Raw genomic sequence first — 15,263 nt, forward strand, 5'->3', positions numbered from 1 at the left:
CCCCCAGGGCCTAGGAGGACAAAGTCTGCTGGATGCAATTTCTTGGTAGGTCTGCAGGGGACAGTTCATAGCTTACCCAATCCCTTGTCCTGGGATCAGATACCATAGCCAGATGGGCTGGTATTTTGTTCATTTAGGGGACTAAGAGCTCCTACAAGTTGGGACTTTGCTAAAAATCCACTCAGTGGGACTCAGAGCTCCTGCAGGCTGTCACTTTGCTAAAAACTGTAACACAGAGTAATCTAGAGAAGGAAAGTGTCCTCCATTGTTATTCTGCAATTAAGCTGGGCATCCCATAACCCCTTTACCCTATCCAAGTTAAATTCCTAAATGCAAAGAAAACCAAGCCCATAGACTATTTCTTGTGGCTGGAAAATGTGTGTTGCCTGGCTGTACAGGAAGTATCATACAAGACCTTAAAAGTGGTAATTGTGGTTATGTCTTAAGCTAAAGTCAGCCTAAGCCCAAACATCATTACTGACTGGCTTCTTGTGCTGCTTCTCCCTCTCCCAGTCCAAGCTCTGCTGAACATTGGATTGCAAGAGCCTGATACCAGGTTAAATTCAGATACTTATGCTGCTTTCATTAAACATACACTTAGCGATTTATCATGCAATACAGAGCAGCATTAATTTGTTTGCTTTATATCTGCCTGGAGTTTAGGTTTAAGGATTGCAAATAGATATTTGTGCTACTCTGAAGTATTCAGTGAATGGTATTTGCTAATACTAGGTCTATTTTCACCATCATCCCATGCTATTATCAATATCCACTTAGAGGTATCCACTTTTAAGCTCATTAGAATTATCTGCTGTACATCTCTTTTTAAATGGCTTGACCATTCCTTGCATGCTCTGATCTCGGACCAGACTAGGAACCCAGCACTCAATGGCCTTTCAACACACCTCTATCCTTCCAGTTAGAACAAGAGGCACCAGGTGCATTCTATTCATCAGATTGATCACATTGTGGTAAAGAATCATTCGTTTCAGCTGGTTGTACAGTGGCTCCCTGTAAAATACCTGTATATGCCAAATGTCAATGACAGCATAAAAGCAAGCAAGACATTTTATGTATTCCATATCCAGCATGGTTTTATTAATGCTACTTTCCATCAGAAATTTAAAAAAAGTATAATATTCTGTGATTTTATCCAATGTGCTCACCTAATTAGTGCAACACCACACTTTTACCCCAGAACCTAATGGACTATTGCTATTGTGCATGGGGTGGAGGGTACTATTTGAGTACTCCCTTCCTGCACTGTTGCCTGCAGATGTACTGTTCTGCAGTCCAGCAGTGGTCTGGTTAGAATGAAACCCATTGTCATTCAGACCACTTCTGGAAAGTGCAGGTTGCCCTGGTCCTGCCCCTGGGGGAGCCCCCATAGTGACTTGCACTAACAGTACAGTGATACACAGAACAGCAGTGATGTCATCAAGTAAGTTCCTAACCTCGGAAACCACTAAGCAGCTCATTCACTCCCTTATTATATCACGCCTTGACTATTGCAACTCCCTCCTCACTGGCCTACCTCATCACCGGCTATCCCTGCTCCAGTCCATCATGAATGCTGCTGCCAGACTCATTCACCCTACTAACCGCTCTGTATCTGCCATCCTTCTGTGCCAATCCCTCCACTGGCTTCCAATTGCCCAGTGAATAAAATTCAAAACACTAACACTGACATATAAAGCCGTTCATAACACTGTCCCTAATTACATCACCGACCTTGTCTCTAAATACCACCCAAACCGTACTCTCCGCTCCTCGCAAGACCTCCTACTCTCTAGCTCCCTTGTCTCCTCCTCCCATGCTCATCTCCAGGACTTCTCAAGGGCTTCACCCATCCTCTGGAACTTCCTACCCCAATCTATCAGGCTATCGCTTACTCTCCTCACTTTCAGACGCACTCTGAAAACCCATCTCTTCAGGGAAGCCTACCCCGACCCCAGCTAATATTGCAATCCTCTACTCGTCCTACCACTCCATCCCCTACAGCTAATTACCTTTTGTACCACTGTCCCCTCCCTCCTAGATTGTAAGCTCCAAGGTGCAGGGCCCTCTAATCCCGCTTGTATTGAACTGTATTGTTACTGTAATGGCTCCCTCCATTATGTAAAGCGCTGAGCAAACTGTCGGCGCTATATAAGTCCTGTATAATAATAATAAGTGATACTCTCTGCATAACTGAGGACTGCCCAGCACTGGAGAAGAGGAAAAGCGCACTTTGTGTCATGTGACCAGTTTGAAAGTATTTGGAAAAAGATAAGACTTTTTTTTAAAATACATGGGGCCCCAGGGGGATTAGGTGATTGGGGAGGCCAAAATATGGTTGTAAAGTCCCCTTCACATTAACATGCATGGACAAAGTGAGAGTTTTTTAGGAAAGGACTCCATGACCCCTTTGTGTTAACATTGGAAGAATTCAAGTCACACAACAACCTTGTTAACTAGAACTTTTATAGGCAAATTTGGCAATGGAGTAGAAGCACATACAGTTCAAGGTGCTTAAAAGGACCACCCAGTTTATTACAGCCCCTTAAAAGGTTTGAGATGTTACAGGAGGATGGCTTCTGATGGAGGGGTGGTGGAACAAGATCATTTCCACTGCACTCACCATTGAGGACATTTTGAAAGGTTCTGCAGCACCTGCCCCTACTTGTCTAGTGGATTCCTCTCCCCAACCTACCACTTGCTTGAAGCATGCCCAAATGACTTGGGATCCCCTATTTAAAGGCTTCCATGTTAAGATGGCCGCCTCAATTCTCTCGAGAACTCCACATTAAATCAGATGCCTACCATCCTAGGAAGAACTAACTGAGTCTACAAGGGTGAAACTTTAGTTTAGTTTCACCTTTTAAGTTGCAGTACTGAAATAAATGAACTTTTGCACCATATTCTAATTTTTCGAGTTTCACCTGTACTCTTCTTCTCCCTGTAACATAGGCAGAGTGCCACCTACGGGCCATAAGAGTACCTGCATCTGCCTACAAAATTACCAGAACTCCCCCACTGAAGTTGTTGACAATACTTTGCAATTCTGGGTATGGAGGTATGGGGGAGCATGTGACCTCCTCTCCATTGACTCCTAGGCCTGAGCACTGTCACATGGCCCCAGGCATTTTAATGATGGCTGGAGAGAAGGAAGAAGCAGGATAGGATTGCTGGCAACATTAGAATAGTTGGTCGGAGGACCCTTTTTAAGGGGTTCTGATAGCCCAGTAAAATTGAATAGGCTGCCATAATGCAGAGAATCTTAATGCACATTAACGCATTGGGTTTGATTTACTAAAGGGAAATAGCCTGTGCACTTTGCAGTTGCACACTGCAAGTGCAGTTGCTCCAGAGCTTAGTAAATGAGGTACAGCTTCACTTTACAAAGAATACCCAATCATGTGCAAGGAAAATTTTAAAAACAGCATTTTTGCTTGAATATGACCGGATGATGGAAGTCCTCAGAGATTCTGCTCTGGAGCAATTGGTCTTGCAGGCTGCAACAGCACTTTGCAAATTCCACAGTCTATTTGCCTTTAGTAGATCAACACCATTGTGTTATTGTGTGGGGAGGTACATCATGGTTCCGGCAGCAGATGGGGTAAACTTGAAACTCGTATTGAAAAGAATGGTGATGTTACAAACACCCTGGAAGTAGAGCGCCACAAGGGAAATAGCTCACAGTTCAATCCAGTCAGAGGTGGCTGAGGAGATATGCTAACAGTGTCTGTTTCAGAGGGAGAAGTATGGCCTGGCCTGTCTGGTCCCAAGAGGGAAATTTCTTCCAGGAAGCAAGACTCTAGCCTTCCCTTGCTAGTCAGGTACCTTTCCCTTCCGCTGATTACTCTCCCTAGCAAGCAGGATATCTCTCACTTCACTAGCCACTCGCAAAAAAAGTGCACCAAAACCTAGAGTCAGGGACTTAAATAGTAAAAATGTAGCGAGCACTCATACAGGCAGCATCTAGAACACTAAAGGAATCACATAATCCTTGTATCATAATAATAAATAAAATAACAGTGCAGCACTATCAATCGTGATACAGTTATTCAATAATAGAAATTCATATGGTATATTCATATATACTTTTACATCTTTTCACTTGTTAAACTATCACTGACGCTGGTTTTGAGATATACCATATGAATTTCTATTATTGAATAACTGTATCACGATTGATAGCGCTGCACTGTTATTTAATTTATTCTTAAATAGACCCTGTTGACCCAACATGGCCACCAAGGGTCACATGGCTGCAGCATAGCCAACCGGAACGCTGTTCCATTGACCCAGGAAACCACAAAGAAACCATTTTACCTTGGACTTCCTTTCCAGGCTGTGGTACCACTCAGCTCAAGCACCACCTACAGTGGAGAAAACAAACTGCATCTGACTACAAATGCATTTGGGTCAGCAAGCATCATGTGAAGAGGGTCCAGATGAACCTATGTAACTTATTACAGTCAGATTAGACAAACTGTTCTGACTTCTGGGGAGGACCGCAGCTTCTTATTGGATGATTCTGCGCTGTGTCATTTTCTGCTCTTTCTCTTAACAAGGAGCCTATAATAGGTGTTTTTAATTCATTTCATTTAAAACTGTCAGAATAATAAAATCAGAGTAATCGTTAGCTACTAAGGATCCATTGTGCTTTAATCTTTTCCTTACTAATGTAAAGCATTTGCATAAAAGTAGTAAAAAGCTTCTTGAAAATCTAATTAAACGCTAACTTTAAGAAAATTCTGATGTGTGATAAAGTAATTTGCTAAAATCTCACATCTGCAGCTTAAGCAGCAAAACACCCTTTCAGTTTACATTAACAAAGTCATCATTTCCTTTTAAATTTTAAACAAACATCTTTGCGGGAACAGCTTTTATTCTAATTCTGCATCCACAGAGGAACGTTCTTCTCCCTGTATACTGGCTATAAAGAAGATTGCAATCAGAAGGCAGACGAGACTCTTCAGGCTTGTTCTAGGATTAAACAAATTATTAATTGCATCAAATATTAATCACTTCCTAGGCAATGGGGAACAGCCACATTCATCAGGCTTTCCGGTATTTTAACTGAGTTTTACAAGGCAGTGAAATTGCTTTGCATTGGTTCAAGCTGCGGCCACTGATGGAATGGACAAGGATGAGAAGCATTTTGGTGCTGATCAGTCTCCCGTGAGATTAACTATGCATCCACGAAAGTGTTTCCTATGGATCATGGGGGGCAGCATGGAGAAAATTAGAATTTCTACCAATAACATCAGTATGTTACTCCTTGGACCCCAGGAAAAAGTAACAGTTCCTTAATTCATTTATCAATATCCATTCAAAAATTGGTGTAATATTATTTTTTTAAATTTACTGATATCCTATATTGTACCTTTTAAGGGGTTTTGTTAAAGTGGTTCTAAAGGCTCAAGGTTTGTTTACTTTCATGTATTCTATGCATGAAAGTAAAAAAACCTTCTGTGTGCTGGAACCAGGGGCGTATTTACCACAAGGCAAACAAGGCACTTGCCTAGGGCGGAATTTTTTAGGGGGGCAGCACTGCCCCCTGGAAGAAGGGCATATGTGGAATGGGGACCAGGTGGGATCCGAGAGAGGCTGTGGGCTGCTTGATGGTTTATGCAGAGCTCAACTGTCAGTCCCAGAAATGTCCAGAGCTGTGAAGGTGAGTGTCTTTCTCTCTGTCGCCGTGGGGGGGGGGGGTTGTGCTAGTGGAAGGCTCTCTTGGGTGGGGCGGATGAGGCATGGTGTTTTTGGCCACTGTCAGCCTCCCCTTGCGTGTTGGTCGGTGTCAGGCACTCTCTCTGCTAGGGAGGGGGCGGGGGGTGTCTGATTTTTGTGTTGCCTAAGACAGCAGAAAACCTAAATACATCACTGGCTGCACCCCCCCCCCACCCAATCCTTACCTGAGCCCCCTCCAATCCAGTGATGTTCAAAATTGCTTTGGCTATATGCGGACTCTCCCTACTCATTGGCTGAGAAAGCAGTGGGAGCCTATTGGCTCCCGCTGCTGTTAATCACAGCCAGTGAGCCAATGAGGAGAGAGTGGGGGGTGGGGCTGAGCCGTAGCTCCGTGTGTCTAATGGACACATAGGGCAGCACCTCAAGAGTGAGCACGTAGTGGTGCCCCCAGGGCAAGGAGCTTTCCCTGGGGGCACTGCTTGAAGGGGAGGAGCCAGAGCACCAGTAGGGGACCCAAAAAGAAGAGGATCAGAGCATCTGTGTGCAAAACTACTGCACAGAGCAGGTAAGTATCATATGTTTCATGTTTTATAATATGTTCAGCCCTCTGACATCCATGTGATAGCATGTAATCCTAATTGATCTCAATCCCTGAGCACCAAGGGATGTATTTATTTTAAAAATGCAGAGCTATTCACCCTGTGAGAACGTGTACATTAATTTGGTGCACATTGGGGCAAAATTGAATGTTATTAGACTATATTCTCTCAAGGTCAAATATTATTATTTCATAAAGAATAGATTGAATCAGGAAAATACCACATTATGGTCACTAGATGGAGCCAATGATCATAGGAAATAAGTAATAGTAAAAACTAAGGAATTATTGAGAGCTCAGTTTCAACTGTAGGTAAGAGGAAAATCAAAGAAGGATGGTAACATTTTCTAAAATGAAATTCTAACTGTGGTTTTCAGGAAAAAATCATACTCATTGTAAAACACGTGTGCATCCTGATATAAAACATAGAATTCCAAACATTGGCATAGCAACAGAACAACATTTTTCTAATCCTTCTAATTTGTGCAACTAATCCTAGGAGCATTATTTTCTGCCGAGTAATAATTAAATTAAATATTTAGGAGTACTCAGCATAGATAAATTGTACCATTTATAAGGTCATAAATGCTGGCACTTATATATAGAATATTTGCTGATGATCAGGTACATGACATGTATTATGCAGGCAGGGCTGTATTTCCTAATGAATATCAGGGAAAGAATAATTTTATTAGATATCCAGCCAAATGTCTACATCATTTGCTGTTTCTCTTCAGAGTCCCTGAAATGCTCATAAATCACGCAGCATAGGCCAATTGTGATAGTGGAGAGAGGCTGGCGGTATGGGAGCCGTGAGATAGGCATTCGGTCCTTTGCTTGCACTGATGATAGAGAGCCCTGGGCCCAGCCTGGGGCAAGAAAGCTTTGCCAGGGAAAGTGTTTGTATATGGAAGGGACTTATATCTGTGCAATTCATGGCAAAATATATTTCATTATCTCCCAGAGGTTCTGGAAGCCTTTAAAGCAGAAAAACACAGTTTACAGCAATGCAAAGCAAAGACCAGCAGACTGTTTATTCATAAAGGTATATCTTTAGAAATTGTGGCTGAAGACCAGGCAATTGCTTCAATTTGCATATATGTTATTCTAAAGACCATATATTTTCTGAAACAGCTGTGTGCTTTTTACATTTTGTAAAAAAAAAACAAATATATATATATATATATATATATATATATATACAGTAAGCCCATATGGAAGAAAAATATATTTGTAATATATTTTAAAAATATTCTTCTACAATTGTGGCCATATTCAATATATATATATATATATATATATATATATATATATTATATATATATATATACTGCACGTTGAAATGCATTTTTATTATAAAATATATGAAAACTATTTAAATATTTTTTAAATACATTTCAAATATACTGTACGTCTTTAAAAATACAAATCTACATTTCTACATTTTTGGAAAGCATTTACAAATATATGTAACAATATATGTTGAAATTACTTTTTTATATGGTAAAAAAAAACTGAAGAATATATTTAAAAAAAAAAATTTTTTTTATCTTTTTCATATATTTTGTAATATATAAAAAACGCCTTTCAACATGCAGTGTATATATATATATATATATATTGAAATGTTGAAATGCATTTTTTATATATTACAAAATATATGAAAAATATTTTTTAAATATATTCTTCAGATTTTTTAACATATAAAAAAGTAATTTTAACATATATTTTTACATATATTTGTAAATGCATTCCAAAAATGTAGATTTGTATTTTTAAAGACACACAGTATATTTGAAATGTATTTCCCAATGGTTTGGGGCAGGGGGTGTCATAACTAAATTACAACCAGCCCAGGCAGTGACCGCTCTGTATGCCAGTGTACCATTAAAGCAGATAAATAGAGCCTTAGGCTCTGTTCATATCTAGGTGTTTTGGATCTCAAAATGCTCTGCAAAACTGACAAATCGCACCACGCTTGTTCAGGTGCCATTCATTTTCAATGACTCCTAGCCTCAGGTGTGACTCTGTTGCGATTGTCGAGCAATAAATCATGCTGCAATTGCAGCAAACTGCATCGTGCAAAGCTTGTCACCCAAAAAGGAGCCCTTTCCTTTGGGGTGGCAAGCTTTGAGCGATTGCAGTCTGATTTATCGCTTGACAATTGTGGCAGAATTGTACCACTGAAAATGAATGTGGGGATTTCATGGGCCAAAATGTAATTCAAAACTGAGAAAAACATCAATAAAAACACACTTTATTTCTAGAGATGAGCGAATTATTCAAAAATTCGATTCGGCGAATTCGCGGAATAAATTCGATTCGAGTCGAATATATTCGCTGCGAATTTAACTTATAAAAAGGGTGTTTCTAGGCTTCAGAGAGCCTTTATATTAGTGCAGAACACTGTACCTTTAATATAAATGCCCTTGGAGTCTGCTGGGGAAGAGAAATAATACTGTCAGTCAGTATGACATGCAGATGAGTGCCGTCGATCTTAGAATCACCGCACACTTCACTCATTTGGGCAGTCACGGGGCCAAAGCCAGAGTGTGGAGCCACAGTGTGGCGGTGGAGGCAGCAGCAATGGGAGGCCATACAGCACCCTATGAAAAAATGGAACCCACCAGCAGTGTGAGGAGACCTGAAAGTGGCACATGGCAGAGTGTGGCGATGGAGACAGCAGCAATGGGAGGCCATACAGGGACCCATGACACACTCTGGACCTGGCAGCAGCATGAGGAGGCGGTACAGGGGCCCATGACAGATTACGGGCCTGGCAGCAGCATGAGGAGTCGGTACAGAGGCCCATGGCAGATTACGGGCCTGGCAGCAGCAATGGGAGGCCATACAGCACCCTATGACAAAATGGAACCCACCAGCAGTGTGAGGAGGCCTGAAAGTGGCACATGGCAGAGTGTGGCGATGGAGACAGCAGCAATGGGAGGCCGTACAGGGACCCATGACACACTCTGGACCTGGCAGCAGCAAGAGGAGGCGGTACAGGGGCCCATGGCAGAGTGGCGAAGCGTAAGCAGCTTAAATTGAAGGCCATACAGAGGCCTATGTTAAAAATAATAACATGTTTGGGGCATGATTCATGGCGGATTTAGTCAGTTGTGTCAGGAACTGGTGGTTTGAAATCCAGACTAATCCACGCCTGATTCATTTTCACAAACGTGAGTCTCTCCACACTTTGGGTGGACAGTCCTGTCCTCCGCGGAGTTACAATACCTCCTGCCGCACTAAACACGCTCTCCGATGCCACGCTACTGGCCGGGCATGACAGCCTTTCAAGGGCAAATTCAGCTAGTTGGGGCCAAAGGTCAAGTTTCGTTGCCCAGTAGTCAAGGGGATTGTCTACCTCGGTTGGCAGGGTGCTGTCCAAGTAGGCCCAAGCCTGTTGTTTGAGGTCCTGCTCCAGGTCCACCTGATGCTGCTGCTGCTGCGGCTGGTTAGTAGTTTCCTCACTGCGCTGGTGAAGAAAGCTACTCATCATCGACTGCAGACTGAGGCAGCCGCTGCTGGTGGAGCTGCCACTGCTCCTACCACCCCACCCCTCCCCTGCTGCCATGGCAGCGGAACGCGAGCGCACAGGGCCCACAGTGTCTGAGGATGGACGTTGGCGCAGAAAGGCAGAGACCAACTGACTACATAGGTGGTTTTTATAGTACTTTATTTTGGCCTCCCTCTCAGCAGGTGTGAAAAAGGCCACCATTTTCGAACGGTAGCGAGGGTCCAACAAGGTGGACAGCCAAAAGTCATCCCTCTGTCTGATGGTTATTATTCGGCTGTCGCTACGCAAGCAACCGAGCATGCTATGGGCCATTTGTGCCAAGGAATGCGAGGGACTCCCTGCCTCCATCTCCACAGCATACTGCCACGGTGCGTCTGGGTCCTCTGTCTCCTCCTCCTCCTCTACCAGATGCTCCTGCTCCTCCACTCCTGTCCGCTGAGTGGAAAAACCACCCATTTCACTCAATAATTCCTGAGCACCAATGTCCTCCTCTACCTCCTCCTCTTCTTCCTGTCCTGCCCCCACAGGGGTCATGTGGCGTTGAGATCTGTGCGCCACGTCTACCGCACCCTGACCAGCCATTGTTAACAGCATTTGTTCCAGGACGTGCAACAGAGGAATGACGTCGTTCATCCCATAGTCCTGCCGACTCACGAATAGCGTGGCCTCCTCAAAGGGCCTGAGCAAGCGGCAGGTGTCACGCATGAGCTGCCAATGGCTGACATCGAAGTTACACAGGGGAGTACCTTTATCCGCTTGTAACATCAGGAAATCGGTGATGGCCTATCACTGTTCGTAAAGGCGGTCTAACATATGTAGGGTTGAATTCCACCTTGTTGCAACGTCGCAGATCAGGCGATGCTGTGGAATTCCGTTCTGCCGCTGCAGCTCAAGGAGGGTGTGCTTTGCGGTGTAGGAATAGCTGAAATGTATGCAAAGTTTACGTGACATTTTAAGGATGTCTTGCAGTGGGATGGTGGATTTTAGGAACCGCTTGACAACCAGATTGAACACGTGAGCCATGCATGGCGCATGGCACAACCTTCCTTGACGCAGAGCAGACACCATGTTCTTTCCGTTGTCGGTCAACATGGTTCCGATTTTCAGTTTGCGCGGAGACAGCCATCTGTCGATTTCTCTGTTCATTACACTCAGAAGTTCCTCCCCTGTGTGACTACGTTCGCCAAGGCATACCAGGTGCAGCACAGCGTGACACCGTTGCGCCCTGCACATGTGATATGCCGGTCGGGTAATGGGACTTGGCACGGGGGTGGCGGCTGAGGACACGGCGGAAGAAGAGGTGGTAGAGGCGGACATCTTTGCTGGACCAAGGACGTGCAAACGTGGAGGCAAAAGCAGCGTGACCTGTCCAAGTTGCTGGTGCGGCTGTGCCGGCACCACGTTCACCCAGTGGGCCGTAAATGACATGTACTGTCCCTGACCGTAGTTACAGCTCCACACGTCGGCGCTGCCGTGCACTTTGGCAGAGACCGACATGCTCAAAGACTGGCCCACCATCTCTTCTACATGTGAATGCAGGGCTGGCACTGCCTTTTTGGCGAAGAAATGCCGGCTTGGCACTCTCCACCACGGCTCGGCACAAGCCATCATTTCTCGGAAAGGTGCTGAGTCCACCACTTGGAAAGGGAGGGACTGCAGCACCAGCAACTTGGACAGGAGGACGTTCAGCTTCTGCACCGTCGGATGCGTGCTCGCAAACTGTTGTCTCTTGGAAACGGATTCCAAGAAAGACTGCTGACGGAATCCGTGAAGAGGAGTAGCAGGAGAAGGAGCATCTGAACGAGCGGAAGATGCCAACGAGCGACAACTCCCCTCAGCAGAGGTGTTGGAGCCTTGACTGGCTGATAGAGGGCGATTGACGTCGGGTGACGGAGCAAGTAACGGAGCGGGTGATGGAGCGGGGGCTGGGGCAGGCAGAACCGCTGTATCTTTATCACGGTTTTCCCAGGCCACCGAATGACGCAACGCTGTAGTCCCAACATGGGCCCCCTGGCCACGCTTGACTTTCTGGCCACATAGTCGACATACGGCTACGTTTACTTCCTCGGGCGGCTTGACGAAAAATTGCCACACCGCCGAGTAGGAAACTTTGCCCCCACTACTCCTCACTGGCTGACTGCTACTTCCTCCGTGCACACCGGCACCACTACTGGCCCTGGTGGTAGGCTGCAGTGGAGCTGGTGCTCTACTCCGTGGCCGTTTGCCTCCACTGACACTGCTGCGACCCTGCTGCCTCCTGGGCAACCCACCGACTGTTTTGCTCGCTGCCAAGCTGGCACCCTCTTCTCCTGATGATGCGGAAGCAATAGCCTGATGACGACGAGGCTGCCAAGTGCGATCAGCCTCATCATCATCAATTAGGGTCTCCGCCTCACTACTAGCCCCCTCGGCTGCGTGTGGGTCAGGAGACAGACCTGTCTCTAGACCGGCTACCGAGCCACTCTCCTCGCCAGTACTTCTTCGCCTGGCTGCTGAAGAGGCGGATGTCTCCCCCCGTTCCTGACCGCCCTCTGTTAGCTCTTCCTCACTGTACAGTGGGGCTGAGCCCACAGCATGCGATACTTCGCTTGGTGAGGGAACACCAAAGGACAGGGGCAGGTAGAGGACACGTGATTTCAGTGGGCTTGCTCCCGGGCCATGCCAACTAACGGTTGTGTCTGACGTACCCACCGACCGTTGGCTGTAGGTGTCAGAGGTGACCTGGGAAGAGGAAGACGACCGAGCCAACCAATCGATGACGGCAGGGTTGTCGGTGGAGACACGACCGCTGGATGACACCGGGAGCACTGGCCTCTGGCTGCGACTAGTGCTGCCTCGACCCCTTCCTCTGCTGCTACGTCTGCTCGCTCCTGAAACATTGCCTCCTCTGCCACTCCTCTGCGTGTTGTCTGACATACTCTTTAATTCAACGATTCTGTGTCCCTGAGTAACGATTCTGTGTCCCTGAGTAACAATTCTGTGTCCCTGAGTAACGATTCTGTGTCCCTGAGTAACGATTCTGTGTCCCTGAGTAACGATTCTGTGTCCCTGAGTAACGATTCTGTGTCCCTGAGTAACGATTCTGTGTCCCTGAGTAACGATTCTGTGTCCCTGAGTAACGATTCTGTGTCCCTGAGTAACGATTCTGTGTCCCTGAGTAACGATTCTGTGTCCCTGAGTAACGATTCTCTGTCCCTGAGTAACGATTCTGTGTCCCTGAGTAACGATTCTGTGTCCCTCAGTAACGATTCTGTGTCCCTCAGTAACGATTCTGTGGCCCTGAGTAACAATTCTGTGTCCCTGAGTAACAATTCTGTGTCCCTGAGTAACAATTCTGTGTCTGTCCCTGAGTAACAATTCTGTGTCCCTCAGTAACAATTCTGTGTCTGTCCCTGAGTAACAATTCTGTGTCCCTGAGTAACAATTCTGTGTCCCTCAGTAACGATTCTGTGTCCCTCAGTAACAATTCTGTGTCCCTGAGTAACAATTCTGTGTCCCTGAGTAACAATTCTGTGTCTGTCCCTGAGTAACAATTCTGTGTCCCTGAGTAACAATTCTGTGTCCCTGAGTAATAATTCTGTGTCCCTCAGTAACGATTCTGTGTCCCTCAGTAACGATTCTGTGTCCCTGAGTAACAATTCTGTGTCCCTGAGTAACAATTCTGTGTCCCTGAGTAACGATTCTGTGTCCCTGAGTAACAATTCTGTGTCCCTGAGTAACGATTCTGTGTCCCTGAGTAACGATTCTGTGTCCCTCAGTAACAATTCTGTGTCCCTGAGTAACAATTCTGTGTCCCTGAGTAACAATTCTGTGTCCCTGAGTAACGATTCTGTGTCCCTGAGTAACGATTCTGTGTCCCTCAGTAACAATTCTGTGTCCCTCAGTAACAATTCTGTGTCCCTGAGTAACAATTCTGTGTCTGTCCCTGAGTAACGATTCTGTGTCCCTGAGTAACAATTCTGTGTCCCTGAGTAACAATTCTGTGTCCCTGAGTAACGATTCTGTGTCCCTAAGTAACGATTCTGTGTCCCTAAGTAACGATTCTGTGGCCCTAAAGTCTCTTTGGCCCTAACTCTGTCCCTAATACACAGAGGTCTGTCTCTCTTGAATGACCGGAGGCTAATGGAGAATTATAAGATGGCCGCGATTTATAGCTCCACCATTACACAGTGCTGGCTGGCTGGCTGCTGATTGGCTAATGCGATCACATGTCATGAATGAATGCATTATGGGTCAGCGCGCCTTGTCTGCGCGCCTTCCCAGAGATCCCCGCTCCGTCGCCACACATGTCGCCGCCATTTTTGGGAAAATTCGATTCGCACATCCGAAGTTTGCTAATTTTCGGATTCGGCGCGAATCGAATTTTTCCTGATCTTCAAAACGATTTCCACTTCGCCATGTTCGATTCGCTCATCTCTATTTATTTCCATATGAAAAATAAATAGAAATATTAAAAGTTTTTGCCATCAACTACAATTTCAACACGAAAGTGTACAATAGGAAAAAGATAAGAACAGATGGAATATAAACATAAGAACAGATAGATTGACGCATTTCACCCAAAAAAGAGAGCTTCTTCAGGATCCACTTGGTTGTTCACTCATTATGGCAGTACAGCTGACAAAAAACAAAGTACATATATTATTGCATATATACGTGTATAAAATACATCAGGTATTTATTATACGCCAACTAGTAAAATGATAAATAAAAAATATACTGCACATCCAAAACAGCTGAAAAAGGATCAGCACCGTGAAGAATCGAAAGGGAAAAAAATATATACACTCACCAGCCACTTTATTAGGTATACCTGTTCAATTGCTTGGTAATACAAGTTGGTAATCAGCCAATCACATGGCAGCAACTCAATGCATTGAGGCATATAGACATGGTGAAGACAACTTGCTGAAGTTCAAACTGAGCATCAGAATAGGGAAGAAAGGAGATTTAAGTGACTTTGAACGTGGCATGTTTGTTGGTGCCAGACGGGCTGGTCTGAGTATTTGAAAAACTGCTGATCTACTGGAATTTTCATACACAACCATCTTTAGGGTCTACAGAAAATGGTTTGAAAAAGAGAAAATATCCAGTGAGTGGCAGTTGTGTGGATGAAAATACCTTGTTGATGTCAGAGGTCAGAGGAGAATGGGCAGACTGGTTGCTGCATAATTCAGGTGGTAGGGTTAGAATTTGGCATAAACAACATGAAAGCATGGATCCATCCATAATGGTTCAGGCTGGTGGTGTAATGGTATATGGGAAATTTTCTTGGCACACTTTGGGCCCCTTTGTACCAACTGAGCATCGTTTAAATGCCACGGCCTAACTGAGTATTGTTGTTGATCATGTCCATCCCTTTATGACTTCAGTGTCCCCATCTTCTGATGGCTGCTTCCAGCAGGATAATGCACCATGTCACAAACTTCAAATCATCTCAAACTGGTTTGTTGAACCACAATAAGTTCA

This window comes from Staurois parvus, unplaced genomic scaffold (assembly GCF_062004578.1).
Source record: "Staurois parvus isolate SC_StPar_1 unplaced genomic scaffold, SC_StPar_1.0 ptg002753l, whole genome shotgun sequence".
Lineage (NCBI taxonomy): Eukaryota > Metazoa > Chordata > Amphibia > Anura > Ranidae > Staurois > Staurois parvus.